Source organism: Equus caballus, chromosome 14 (assembly GCF_041296265.1).
Source record: "Equus caballus isolate H_3958 breed thoroughbred chromosome 14, TB-T2T, whole genome shotgun sequence".
NCBI classification, from domain to species: domain Eukaryota; kingdom Metazoa; phylum Chordata; class Mammalia; order Perissodactyla; family Equidae; genus Equus; species Equus caballus.
Genome location: NC_091697.1, coordinates 91,004,745 through 91,017,697, shown reverse-complemented (window position 1 = coordinate 91,017,697; position 12,953 = coordinate 91,004,745). Strand labels below are relative to the sequence as shown.

The 12,953-nt window shown below is 37.2% G+C and overlaps 1 long non-coding RNA gene across 2 annotated transcripts in view; it reads right to left on the bottom strand.

Annotated features, from left to right (window-relative positions):
• The window catches only part of LOC111767889 (uncharacterized), a 47,840-nt gene extending 38,564 nt beyond the window's left edge, over positions 1-9,276 (bottom strand). The window contains exon 1 of one of the 2 annotated variants that reach the window (XR_002799798.2): positions 8,776-9,276. This is a non-coding gene — a long non-coding RNA (uncharacterized lncRNA). The remainder of the gene's footprint in view (positions 1-8,775) is intronic. The other variant, XR_011425183.1, reaches the window with a different exon arrangement.
• Between the last annotated feature and the right edge of the window lie 3,677 nt (positions 9,277-12,953).

The window sequence follows — 12,953 nt, the reverse complement described above, 5'->3', positions numbered from 1 at the left end:
AGAGCATTATGCTAAGTGATACAAGTCAGAGAAAGACAAATGTTATATTTCATTTATATGTGGGATCTAAAAAACAAAACGAACAAACAAAACAAACTCATAGATACAAAGAACAAACTGGTGGTTATCAAAGTATGGGGGGAATGATGGATGAAATAGGTGAAGGCGATTAAGAGAGACAAATTTCCAGTTATAAAATAATAAGTCACAAGGATGTAATGTACAGCATAGGGAATATAGTTGATAATATTGTAAAAACTTTGTATGGTGACAGATGGTCACTAGACCTGTCATGGTGACCATTTCATAATATACATAAATGTCAAATCACTATGTTGTATGCCTGAAACTAATATAATATTGTATGTCAACTACACTTTAATAAAAAACAAAAAAACTGATGATAACAACTTGAATCATTGGCATATGGATGGTAAATTAAAATGTGGGAGGGTCACCTAGGAAGTGTCTCCAGGAATATCACCTAGAGAGAGTCTGCTGATTGAAAAAAGAAAAAAGGCTGCTTAATTGAACTGAGTCCCTGCTTATAGGAGCTCACATTTTTGGCAGGAGCCCCTGGAGGACACAGATGGAGATGGACACAGAGCCACTACCTATAAATAGAGAAGAAAGCCAGAGGGAGCAGGAATCCGATGCAGCAGAGGAAGGGATCCCAGGGCGACCCTCTCCTATAAGACCTTGAAGGATGAGTAGCATTTTCCTGTTCATTTGGAGAAGGAGCCACATGTAAAGAGGAAAAAAGCCTGATAATTTGTTTAATTTGATGAAGCGAATATATGTAGTAATTTGGCATTTTGGGGATGGATTTAAAATGCTCTGATAGGCAGAATAATGGATCCACAAATTGTTCATATCCTAATCCCAGATTTGATTAAGGATATGGACCTTGGGATGAGGAGAGTAGCCTGAATTTTCCAGGTGTATCTAATGTAATTACATGAGTCCTTAAAAGTAGAGATCCTTTCCTAGCTGTAGTCAGAGAGAGATGTAGTGATGGAAGCAGAGTCAGAGAGATGCCAAGTTGCTGGCTCTGGACCTGGAGGAAGGAGTACACAAGCCAAGGAATGCAGGCAACCTCTAGAAGCTGTAAATAGCAAGGAAATGAATTCTTCACTAGAGGCTCCAGAAGGAAATCAGCCTTGCCAAAACCTTGAAATTAGCCCAATGAGACTCATGTTAGATTTCTGATCTACAGAACTATACAATAATAAACCTGTGTTGTTTTAAATTGCAATTTATTGCAATAGCAATAGAAAATGAATTAAAATACAAAAACAAATTGATCATATTTAGATCTTTTTTCTTTTGTGTATGCACTTGACATATTCTTCCTTTAAAAAAATTCTACAGAAATGACTTATAAGAAAAATCTCACTTTGTTAGGATCTTCAAAATTTCAAGAAACTTCACAAGAATAACCACTCTATAATCCTTGAATTCTTGCTACAAGATAAGATCTGCTTATTGCAAAAAAAAAAAAAAAAAATCAGATGTTTTATGAAGATAAATCCTTGTTTTCTGGTGCTTTATTAACCAAAATTAAAAAATATCCAGAATGCTGATGCATTAGTTCAATAAATACTTAAGGATGATTTCATGCGATTTTCTTCTAATTGCTGCCATTTAAATATGCGAATCATAGTCCACTATAAAAGTCAGGAGACCAAAGAGACAAGATTCTATAACCCTACCCAAAATCACCAAAGCAGCTTGCCTTTTATCTATTTTACACATTGTATATCTATAGAAGATTGTGCTTAAATAAATAAAAGCTCTGTTGCTGCTTATGAAAATTGGAAGACTAGTAACATGAGTCATCTCAGTTCTGAACAACTTATTAGGCCTCTGGTAGTCTATTGTGAATAAAAATGGTGGTCAATAGTTCCATAATACTACTTATCTAGCCTTAAAATTTATCAAATTAGGACTCCTTTTCATGGTACTTAACTGTGAGCTCCAAACAAGATGAGAAAATGTCTTGGTTATCTCCGATGCCCAGTGCAGTGCTAAATGATGGTGGCCACCACTTCCCGAGAATATGGAATAGCAGACTGAGCAATTCGAGATGCTCCCAACCAAAACTCTCAGTAGTCAGATAAATTTAGGAAAAGCTACTTCTTCATACTTCCCTTAAGATTTATAATGCTTTTTAAAGCTCTTTGATAAAGACAGCTAATTAACTTTGTTCAGTCCAATATTTCCCAAAGTTATATGATCCCCAAATTCTTAGAATTGGGGTGGGGTGGGAGGACATTCCACGGAGGTCGTGTTCCCATAGAACGCATTTTTAGAAATGCTTTCTTAAGCTGTATCCAGAGAAAGAAAATATTTTTAGACTCTTAATCTTTGAGTCAAGATGGTTTTACTCTAATTATACTATTTTTCTTTAAAGAACTTAGTTCTTGATTAAAGATAAAGAAGTCACTGCCGTAGTATTTCTGTCTTTCCATGAATTGTGTGTGTGTGCGAGTGTGTATGTGTGTGTGTGCGTTTGTTCCTTTTCCTTCAGTGGCTGTCTGTCAAAGTCTTGGTCACTGTCTTTCTGTACTTGTTCCTTCTTTTTCTCTTGAACTGCCTTGGGTCTTGAGCCACTGTGGGAGCTGACTCTACTCTAAAGGCCAGTTCTCAGCCTTCAGGACACCTAGAAGGATAAACAGCCTTAAGGACATCTAAATAAGCTAACTTGGGAATACGGGAACCTGATTCAGAATAGACACGCCAGGATGCTCTGAGAATATTGGCTCTCTAAAAACGAGGAAATGCTTAACTCTGTCTTCCTCCTGGTCTGCTTCTGTACCTTGAGCTAGCTGCGGCAGAAAGCAACTGTCTTTCAGCCACATACTAGAATACGTCGTCAGAGTTTTCATCAAGGCCCTGATGGCAGATATGGCCCTCATGTTCTTTGAATACAGGACAGTTCTGTTCCCTGAAAAGAATTTGTAGCTTGATGAATTCCTTGTTTGAAATTCTGATAAGTAAATCTCTGTTAACCGAGTGATAGTACTGCTGCCTTTTATATGTCCCTAGATTTTAATGAAGTCATTAAATTCATTTTTAAAAGAAGATAAAGCCAGATATCAACCCTGACCTTGAGTGTCTCATTGACCACCACTTTTCATATAATGGAAAACATAACTTTGAATGGCAATTTTCCTTAATTTTTCCTCAGAAAAAAAAAAACAAGTTAACCTCTATATGACTCAGTTCCCTCATCTGTAAAATGAGGAAATTTGTTTCGAGTGCTGTGAAGGTCCCCTACATTGCTAACATTTATGACTAATAAAATATAAACTATTATATAAATGTAGACTTCTATTGTGTTCCTTGTTAGTAATAATAACAATAAATTCCATGCAGACATGCACCACAAAATTATATTGTACATAACTTTGTGTAACTCAGACAATGGCAAGGTGTTTATGGCAGTAATTTTGTGACAAAGTGCAGCAAAGAAATTGCTATTGAAACAAAAACTGAAATAGGAATTTAATTATATACATAGATGAGATTTGTCAGTTGATTCAATTTCCCACTTTAATTAATTGTTATTCTCTTAATCTAAACTTCTTAACTTCATAAAACAGTTTCAAAATTAGCATTTTATTTTATTCTAGGTGTTTTCCCTAGGCGTTGTTGATTTGTATTTCATGGAACGAAATGGAATTGTGTGGTCCTTCCTTACAGTTGCATTCTTATATAACCTTAGAGGCAGGCTTTAAAAAGTGATAGTTTAGGAGGTCCCAGAGTGAGGCTTAAATGCTCCTTCATGTGGCTGTCCTCTCATGGAAATGTCTCCGAGAAACCCAATGGTCTGAGGATGGTCTGAGTTATCTTCTGATGCCAGTTCTTCTTTCTTCCTGAAAGTGAAATAGGATCTACACAGTTTCTCCAGGTTGCCTACACATACCAGGCAGTCCAGCTCTGTTTAGTATATTTGAGTACTCACAAGGATTGAGTATCTACTATGTCCCAAGGATTATGCCAGGTCCTGGAACCACAAAGAAGCAATTAGAGAATTCACCATGTAGATTCATTGACCCAAGGAGTATAATTTGAATTCAAAATATTGGTATGTAGTAGACTTTCAGGCAATATTGTTGAAAGAGAAAACTAAAAATAAAAAACAATCCTTGGCACCTGTCTGAGTAGATCCCAAAGAATAAAAGATAGAAGGAAAACTAAATGCCCCTGTCAGAAAGTTGTATAGTCTTATTCTAACTCGCTGTTACTCAGGTATAACCCATTGGCATAGCAGTTAAGTTGGGGTTGTGATATTTTCATCCCAACCCAGCTTGTGCCACAATTGTTTTTCAAATTAAAGGACCAACAAAGAAAACCCCTGGGGATAGCACAGTTGCCTGACAAGCCTAGTGCTAGAACAAGATCTATGCAACCACCTGTGCTGAGTCTTGATTCACTGCACTGTGCATACAGAACCCCGAAAGTGAGGTTCCAGGCAGGGTCGTGTCCACACAGGTGGCAAGAAAGAGCAGAGGCCCGTGAGCTGAAGTAGCAGCTGAACAAGCGCAGCAGCAGGGAGGACCTGCCTGTATGAGATGTTTTCCTCTTCTCCTGTTCTAGTTATAACAGCAGGAGCAGAGACCCTGAACAGGGGCTGGAGGAGGGGACAGGAAAGACCCTGGGATATAGGCTCTTGGTGTACTTTGAAATAGTTTTTTTCAAAGGGCAGAAATGTCAAGATTGGAACATCTAGAAGCAGCTCACTATTGGTGGGAAAGGAATAGGGATCATACCTCAATCTTCTACATTTGCTTATTCAAAAAGATGCAAACCACATTAAAATCCCAATTCCTATTGAAAATAGTATAATGTGAGAATTTTAAGAAGAGTCTCACAACACAACTCAAGTATTTCCATGAGCATTTTGAATTTATTCATAACAACACAGTCTAATATAGTATTTTTTGGATATTAATCTTATTTTCTAAGACCACATCTTTACATCCACACTGATATAATCATTCTAAGAACAATTACAATCTTGACTTCCAAGAACCAGATTCAACATAACTCCTCCACAGAGATGAGTGAACAGCAAAGATCCAGAAGTTTCTCACCACCACTTTGGTGATACATTAGGCCAACTTGTTTGATCAAAAATTTCAACAAAAATAATTCATTCTATACTGCCAATGTACAGTTTTTAAAATTATGTTTAAAATTAAAAGCCATATAGCTGGTTCTCTTATTCCAGTTCATCAGCATAAAACATAAAATAAGAGTTTTTTGGGGTTTTTTTAGAAGAGCAAAAGCAGGTTCACAGAGTTTACTGACGACTATTCTTACCCTTCACGGATCCACGTGTCTATGTCAGTGCCTCCGCGTGGCCTCGGTACCCAGAAGATAAACACAGTCGTAAAAGGAGAAAAATCCCTGCTCCCTGCGTGCTCACTAGAAAATTCATTCAACTGACTAACATTTATTATGCACCTTCTATGTGACAGAAATTGTACTAAATTCTGGCTTCATGAAAAAAAGATATAGCCCTTGTTTTCAAATAGTTCTGGCTTTTGAAGGAAATGACAAGCTGACAGACTAGAAAATTAGAGACAAGACAGACCTATGGACAGTCGTGAGTATGGAGAGGGGTGAGTGAGGTGGGATCAGAAAGTCCTCCTGACAGCCTGAGCTGAGTGTTGAAGGTGAAGCTTGAGTTAGCCAGGTGGGGAAGAACCGGAAGTGTACAAGGCAGAGGAGCCAATACGTGCCAAGACTCAGAGGCGTGAGAAACTGCAGGAGGAGTGAGACGAGACTTGTAGTCCATACTAGGGAGAGTGGGCCTTTAGCTACAAGTAATGGAGAGCCACTTTGGGCAAGTAATAAGATCAGATTGGCACTTTCTGGAAAGCTGTCTCTGGTGGCTTGCATAGGATGCAATAAAGACGCCTGAAACTGAACACAGTTAGAGGCTGATGTAAGAATCCAGACAAGGTACTGGCAAAGTCTAAATTTCTTCAAATTCTTATCCTCATCACCACCATCATCATCGTGAGTGCTAATATTTGTGAGTGTTTACAATATGATAAGCACCGTGCATATGTCATCTCATTTGATCCACAAAACAGTAGTGCCGTTGTTAATCCTGTTCTACAGCTGGGAAGAGAGCTTAAGAGACTTGCCTTCACAAACTATCAATCAGCGAAGCGGAGACTGAACCCCACGAGGTTTGATATTAGCACCTCATGTTTAACCACACTCCACACTGCTTCTTGTGATTTCTTGACTCTGAACTGTAGTTGGGTCACCAAGTTTTGGTTAGGGATCTACCACTTTCTGGATATGAAGCATTCAAGTGCTAGCTAGGCAGGGAGGAGACTGTGACCACGCCTCTTCGTAATTGGGCAGCCTCAAAAATGATGCGTTCGCCACACCTACATACTCAATAGATTCAAATATTCAAAAATATATATTGTAAGAACAGGTTTTGTGACCAGTAGATGAAGATTAAGAACATCAAACTCTTAACCAGAAACCTAATATAGATTTTATCTGAAAGGAAAAGAAAGTCAGAAGTAATCAGTTGCTCCCTTTGCTCATAGGCCTTTGAATTATTATTTTATTTCAATGCTCCAGATGTTATTCCTAATAGTTATATGACCATATAATTCCAACTTGTTCCCTTTTGACTAACCCATTCACTATGAAAAAAACGTTATATTCATATTATTGTACATATGTTACATTATCAAAATATTGACTATTGAACTTAGTATTTCATTATTTTGGAAAGATATGATGCTGGTGCTCTATTAAAAGCACATTTTATTTGAGGTGACAGTTTCCAGACCCACTCATCCAAGCAAGAACTTCATTATTTCTGGCAAGGATCCCAGAGAGGATCTCCATAACTCAAAACCTTAAATATCACTTTTGTTCAGGCCCAACCATTGTCATACTGCCAAAAATGCTAGCAATGCACGTACCCCCAAATCAATCTTAGGAACAACAATGAATATAGCAGGTAAGAATCTAATTTCCAATTTCAAATAGACTTAATATTCAGAGATGCATCTATATATGCAGAGATAAGACATGACCACAAACGAGAGGCAGCGTTTGTAAATCTCCAGTAGAATTTCAGTCTACTTTTTATTACATAGGAATTCTTTGTCCTTTTCTACATATAAAGTTAATCTGTTCCATGTTTTTTAAAATAAAGAACCGCAAACTATACTTAATGAAAAGACCCAAGAACAGAGAAAATAAGTCTCGTTTCAGTCCCTGCTAATTAAACAAATTTTTAAAATAATGAAGTACACATAAAATCAATGTACAGAAAGTTTTGAATTATGTTATTAACATAGATTCTGCCTATTGCTATCACTTAACTTCTAACTTTAAATTCATATTGGCAAAATAATATTTAAGTTTTGTTTTTCAAATTATTTTGAAGCTGAAGGGTGAAGTTATGTGCCGTGTAATGGACTGTAAGCCCTTTGAGAGCAGGGACCATGTCCGTTCATTATCTCATGCCTATCCTAATAATGCACTCCACCTGAACATTGCTCACTAAATATTGGTTGAATGAACAAGTGAATCAAAGAATGAACGAAATAAATAAAAAGAATTTAAACAATGTCTTCATAATTCAGGCAAAATTGTTCTTTTGTAAGAGGAAGAAAGACTCAAAAGGCTGGGTTATTAAAATTAATTGTCCACTATAATTGAATTCATAGGATAACTTAAGTTCACAAGATAATTTCTCTCCAATTACAGACACAATAATCTAATATGGGCACAGTGCCAGCGGGAACACTGGCTCACTGTGATTCCTCAGAATCAGCACTATTTAATTGACTGTGCGTTTCTTCCCAGCTGATAAGACTATTTCTTATTCCTGTTTAGAATTTATATTTATCTCTGCTCATCTCCATTTCTCTAAGCAACCAATGGGTTAAACAAGATGTCTCTATTTTGATCAAGACAAAATAAAATTGAATTAAACTACAATTAGTTCTGATTTCTGATTAACAATGTCTTATCAGTATTATAGGTTTAAAAGCATTTGCTAAACTGAATCATATCTTCTTACAAGTTTATTTTATTGACATTTAAACTCTCTATCTTTATGACTTAAAAAATGCATAATGTTTAACTTATAGTCTAGATAATAAATCTGTGATATTTTTAGTCTACCTTTATAGTACCATTTTTTTCTCATCTTAAAAAGGAAAGAAAAATAAAATCAATCACAAAGGAAATGTGAAATTATTTAAAAAAACACAAAATAGTACTATATGGGAACATAGGTCAGGCAACAAACTAAGATCCATTTAGAATTTTAAAAATTAAAGTAGCTTTTCCTGACATGATTCTAGGAACTTTATGAAATATTTATCCTTATTATTAACTCCTGTAATTTTCATGGTTGTATGGTTTTTAATTATTTCACAGCGTGGCATGAACTTAATTCTCTAGAGGCAAATACACATGAGTCCATCTTGATTACTTTTTACTCAGCGTTTACTTGGAAGAAATAAGTGAAAACAGCATATTAGTACAACATTTCATATAAATAAGTATCTTGGGTATTTTCACAAACTCCAGATATTCAAGTTTAAAAAGTGACATTCCCACTTTTGCTCAAGTATTTTTGATCACCTTCTGCAATTTCACTTATAAACTTAATCCTTTTTTATTAGTACCCTTAGTAAACAAAGTCCAATAAATTACTTTATTGACTTTGAATTATGGAAAGTTTTAAGAATTCAATGCAACCAAAGTTTAACTTACCTTTAAAGATTTGATTCCATGAACTCTTTCTAATGTGACCTTCTTTCTCTGATCCAAAGCAATGCAGAGACTTCCCTCTCTTCTCTTCCTCTTCTCTGAGACCCAGTGGGTTGATGGTTCCCTCTCGGTCTGTGATCAGCACTGGGAAGACTGTCAGAGTTTGTCCTCACTCCTGATGCCACACACCTTTTCTTGGCACTTCATCTGGTCCCAGGGGAAAATTCCTGCAGAAATTTTCTTCTTCGTAATCTCTTGACAGATGGCTCTGCTGGCAAGAGCCTTAACTCTTAGGAGCACTTTAATCGGCTTTTATTCTCCCGCACTGCCTCTTCACAGGTTTTATTTTTTAATTGCACACTGGTTGATGCCTCAATGTCCTAACAGGCCAGAGCATCACTGCCTCCTTGTAGTACTCTCAGCTAATCTCCTTTGCTGTTTTTGATTTCAATAAATTTGCAAAGCTAGTTTCCTTTTAATGTTTCATTATTTTTCTGCTCCTACACCCAGAGGCAGTTGGAAAAAAGGACCAAATACTTACTTTAAAGCACAAACTGAATAAATATTGAGCTGTCCAAATACAAATAAAGTAATTTTATATGGATATCGATAATGTTGTAAATCAGAAAAAAGATAATCTTGCGGATACCAATTTTCTTGACATTACATCTGTTTCTCTGATAAATGCCTTTGTTATGTAGTCCTCTCTTTCTTTGTCTCTCAGCTTTCTGGGGAAATAAAATGGAAATGTACCCTGATGTTAGAGGGTAAATTGTCATCTAGATGATGTTACTTAAGATAGTAAAGAGAATACTCATTTCTCAATTTTTTCATCTGTATCCTTAAATATGATGAAAATAGGGATCATTCAGAAAGGAATAACAAGCTAAAATGTCTTTAAGCTTAGGCAAGGAATTTGAGCCAAGTCTAAGATCAGGCAAGGAGCGGTGGGAACCGTGGCAAACTGGAACACGTACGCCATTTAAAAGGACAGAAGCAGTTGGTCTCCAGCTAGTCACTGTCTGGTGGGAACTCAAGCTCTGCATTGTGGGATCTACCTGTTTTACTCCCTATCTGAATTTTTATGTGAAAAACCTCACGCTTTTCAAAGGTTAGAGGATACTATGGGAGCTAATCCCAGTACTTAAGGCCCAGCCTCAGTATGAGTATTGCCATATTATGACTTCTGATCTGGAAGATACTGAAATGAAACTAATGCCAACACCAAAGCACTGTCCTTTATTAATTATAAGCTCTTTTCTCATATGTGAAAATGATGATAATAATGAAGAATAGTTAAATTGAGTTAAAAAAAATCTATGGCAATCCTTAATAAAGACCTTAGACTAGGCATTAGTTAAAGAGCAGGTAAATGGTGTGAGCAAAGTGTAGCTCAAATCTGGATGAGAAGGACCAGGTTTGCTTAAAAATAATAATAAAAAGTAATTTAATGAGAAGTGAGTGGGAAATTTTCTTTTATTTTATCTGGATTTCTTACTCTCTACCTAGTACTAATCTATGTAGTAATTATTGTTTTCTTTTTTAAATACACAATTCATGTTAAATACAGAAAATTATTTTTATTCCTCGTAATCCCATTCCTAGTAAAATATTATTTATAATCTTCCAGAATGTTTTTATATATACACACATATATATATTCCATCTCACAGAGAACATCCCCCTCCATCTAGTCTCTCCTGTCGTGAACTGCCGAAACAAGTTTATCAAGTATGATTTATTCAGAAAAAAATACGTTTTAAGAACTTAATTCTAAAAGACTGAAAGAGCCCAAAGACTGAGCAGAAAACAGCCTTTGCGAGCAGCCCCAGGCCAGGGCGGCGAGCTCCCAGGAGGATCAGGCTGTGTGGGAAGGTTCCACCAGCCCTTCCAGAAAACAGCCGCGGGCGTAACTGCGCTCCTACACCTATTGGGCCAGGCGCTCGCTAGGAGGGCCAGCCAGTGATGGGATCAGCCCCTCCTCTTCCAAGGCTGCTCATCAGTCCCACTGTGGGATCCCAGTCACAACCAGGATAGCCACTCCCCCCACGAACCCACAACTGTGCTATCTCCTTCCAAAGCAAATACACATGTTGCAAGAATCCATTATCAGCAACAGTATTTAGTGCAGTAAACTGTTGCCTTGGACTGGGAAAGTCCTGCACTACTGGCCAGGAGGCCACTTGACCACAGGCTCCTCCTCCTTCTCCCACTTCAATCATCACCTCTGCTAGAATTGTCTGGAACAATGCAGCACATCTGACTCTGCCTTTTGTGATGTTTCTGTCTTCTTTTTTGGGTGACTTTGCGGCCAGCCACTGCAATATCTTCTGGCTGCTGCCATCAACAGGAGCTGGGCACTCAGAGGTGTTGTTCCGGAGTCTCCAGCTTAAAGTTGGCAAATTGTGGGACTTCTCAACCTCTATAAGCACACGACTAATTTTTTCAGAAGTAGATGGCCAAGTCCTTCTTCCTGATCTGTCTACTCTGGAAGCTCCACTGAAACCTGTCCATGATGAGTGACCCTGCTGGTATTTGAAATACTGGTGACAAAGCTTTGAGTATCACAGCGACCTGCAGCCACCACAGTATGACAACAAACAGATGGGTGATGTGGTTCCCTCACTGGAAACAAACTCCCACTGAAGTAGTGAGACCACGAGATCTTAACCACTAGACCACTGGAGCTGGCTATTTGTCTATATATATAGATATCTATTTGTCTATCTATCTATCTATATCTCCTATTGGTTCTGCTTCTCTAGAGAACCTTGATTAATGCAGTATTGATTAAGATGGGAAAGTGGGGGAATTTGTCAGCCGGTAAACTCTTTTCAAAAAATAGACTTGAAGAAAATCAGCAACAGGGGCCAGACTGGTGGCATAGTGGTTAAGTTTGCGTGCTCTGCTTTGGAGGCCCAGGATGTACAGGTTCAGATCCCCAGCATGGACCTACACACTGCTCATCAAGACATGATGTGGCAGTGTCCCACATACAAAATAGAGGAAGATTAACACAGATGTTGGCTCAGCAACAATCTTCCTCAATCCAAAAGAGGAAGATTGGCAACAGATGTTAGCTCAGGGCCAATCTTCCTCACCAAAAAAAAAAAAAAAAAAAGCCCCAAAAAACAGCAACTGATTGTAACATACATGTAACAGGGAAGAGAAACGTGATGCTAAGACTAGTGCCTATTGCAGCCTTGCTTAGCAGTGCAAGTGATATATATTCTAGATAAAATATTTTAGATATTCTGGATAAAAACATCCTGTTATAGTCCATGATTTTGGAAGGACCTACTTCGCTCAGTATTTACCACACACAGGGTCCTTTGTAACTATTCTCAGGAGCTAATCAATCTCTTCTTTGAGTGAACTCAGTCTCCACTGAGTGACATTAGACAAGTAACTTCCTGTACTTCAGTTTCTAATCTGTAATGTGGGAATGATAATTGTAGTACTTACCTTATACTTGCTATTATAAAGGTTACATTTAAATGGCTTAGAAGATTCCCTGGCATGGATAAGAGCTACATAACTTTTTGTTACTGTTATCACCATTATACTTTGGATATATATTTGTCTAATTTCACAAACCTGAGTATATTATAGTAATTTATAATTTTGGTGTATCCTCAAAAGATGAATTTCTTGGGATCAAGGTCTGTTTTCCATCATTTTTATGTCACAAAAATTAACATATTGTCTAGAAAATATTAGGCTCTGAATAAATATTTCTTTAATGGTGGATAAGTGAGTAGATGGAAGAAGAAGTGGATATAATTTTGACCAAATCATCAGGTTGACTCTTTCCTGTTGTAATTCCTCTTTCTGGTTTCTAGTTCTAGTTCCTAGTTTCACTCTTTAAATAGTTGTGCAGTCTTTAATAAACAAGTACACGCTAGTTAAAATGGAACCAATGAAGATTACACCTAGCGTCAATAAAGATACATTGAACTGCGATCATAAGCAGAGCATTTATTGTCTTAGGGCTGTTTCCCTCATTAATGGCATGTTTGTCACAGAGGATCTATGGTCTCATAGCTGATATTATAATTAGAACAGGCAAAGTGTTGGTCTTCACCTTAAGGGGAATATATTTAGTTTTATGTGAAAGATGATAATTTAGCTTCTAAATAGGAGCATTATCAAAATGTGATCATTAGGGACTAAAGCTGCCG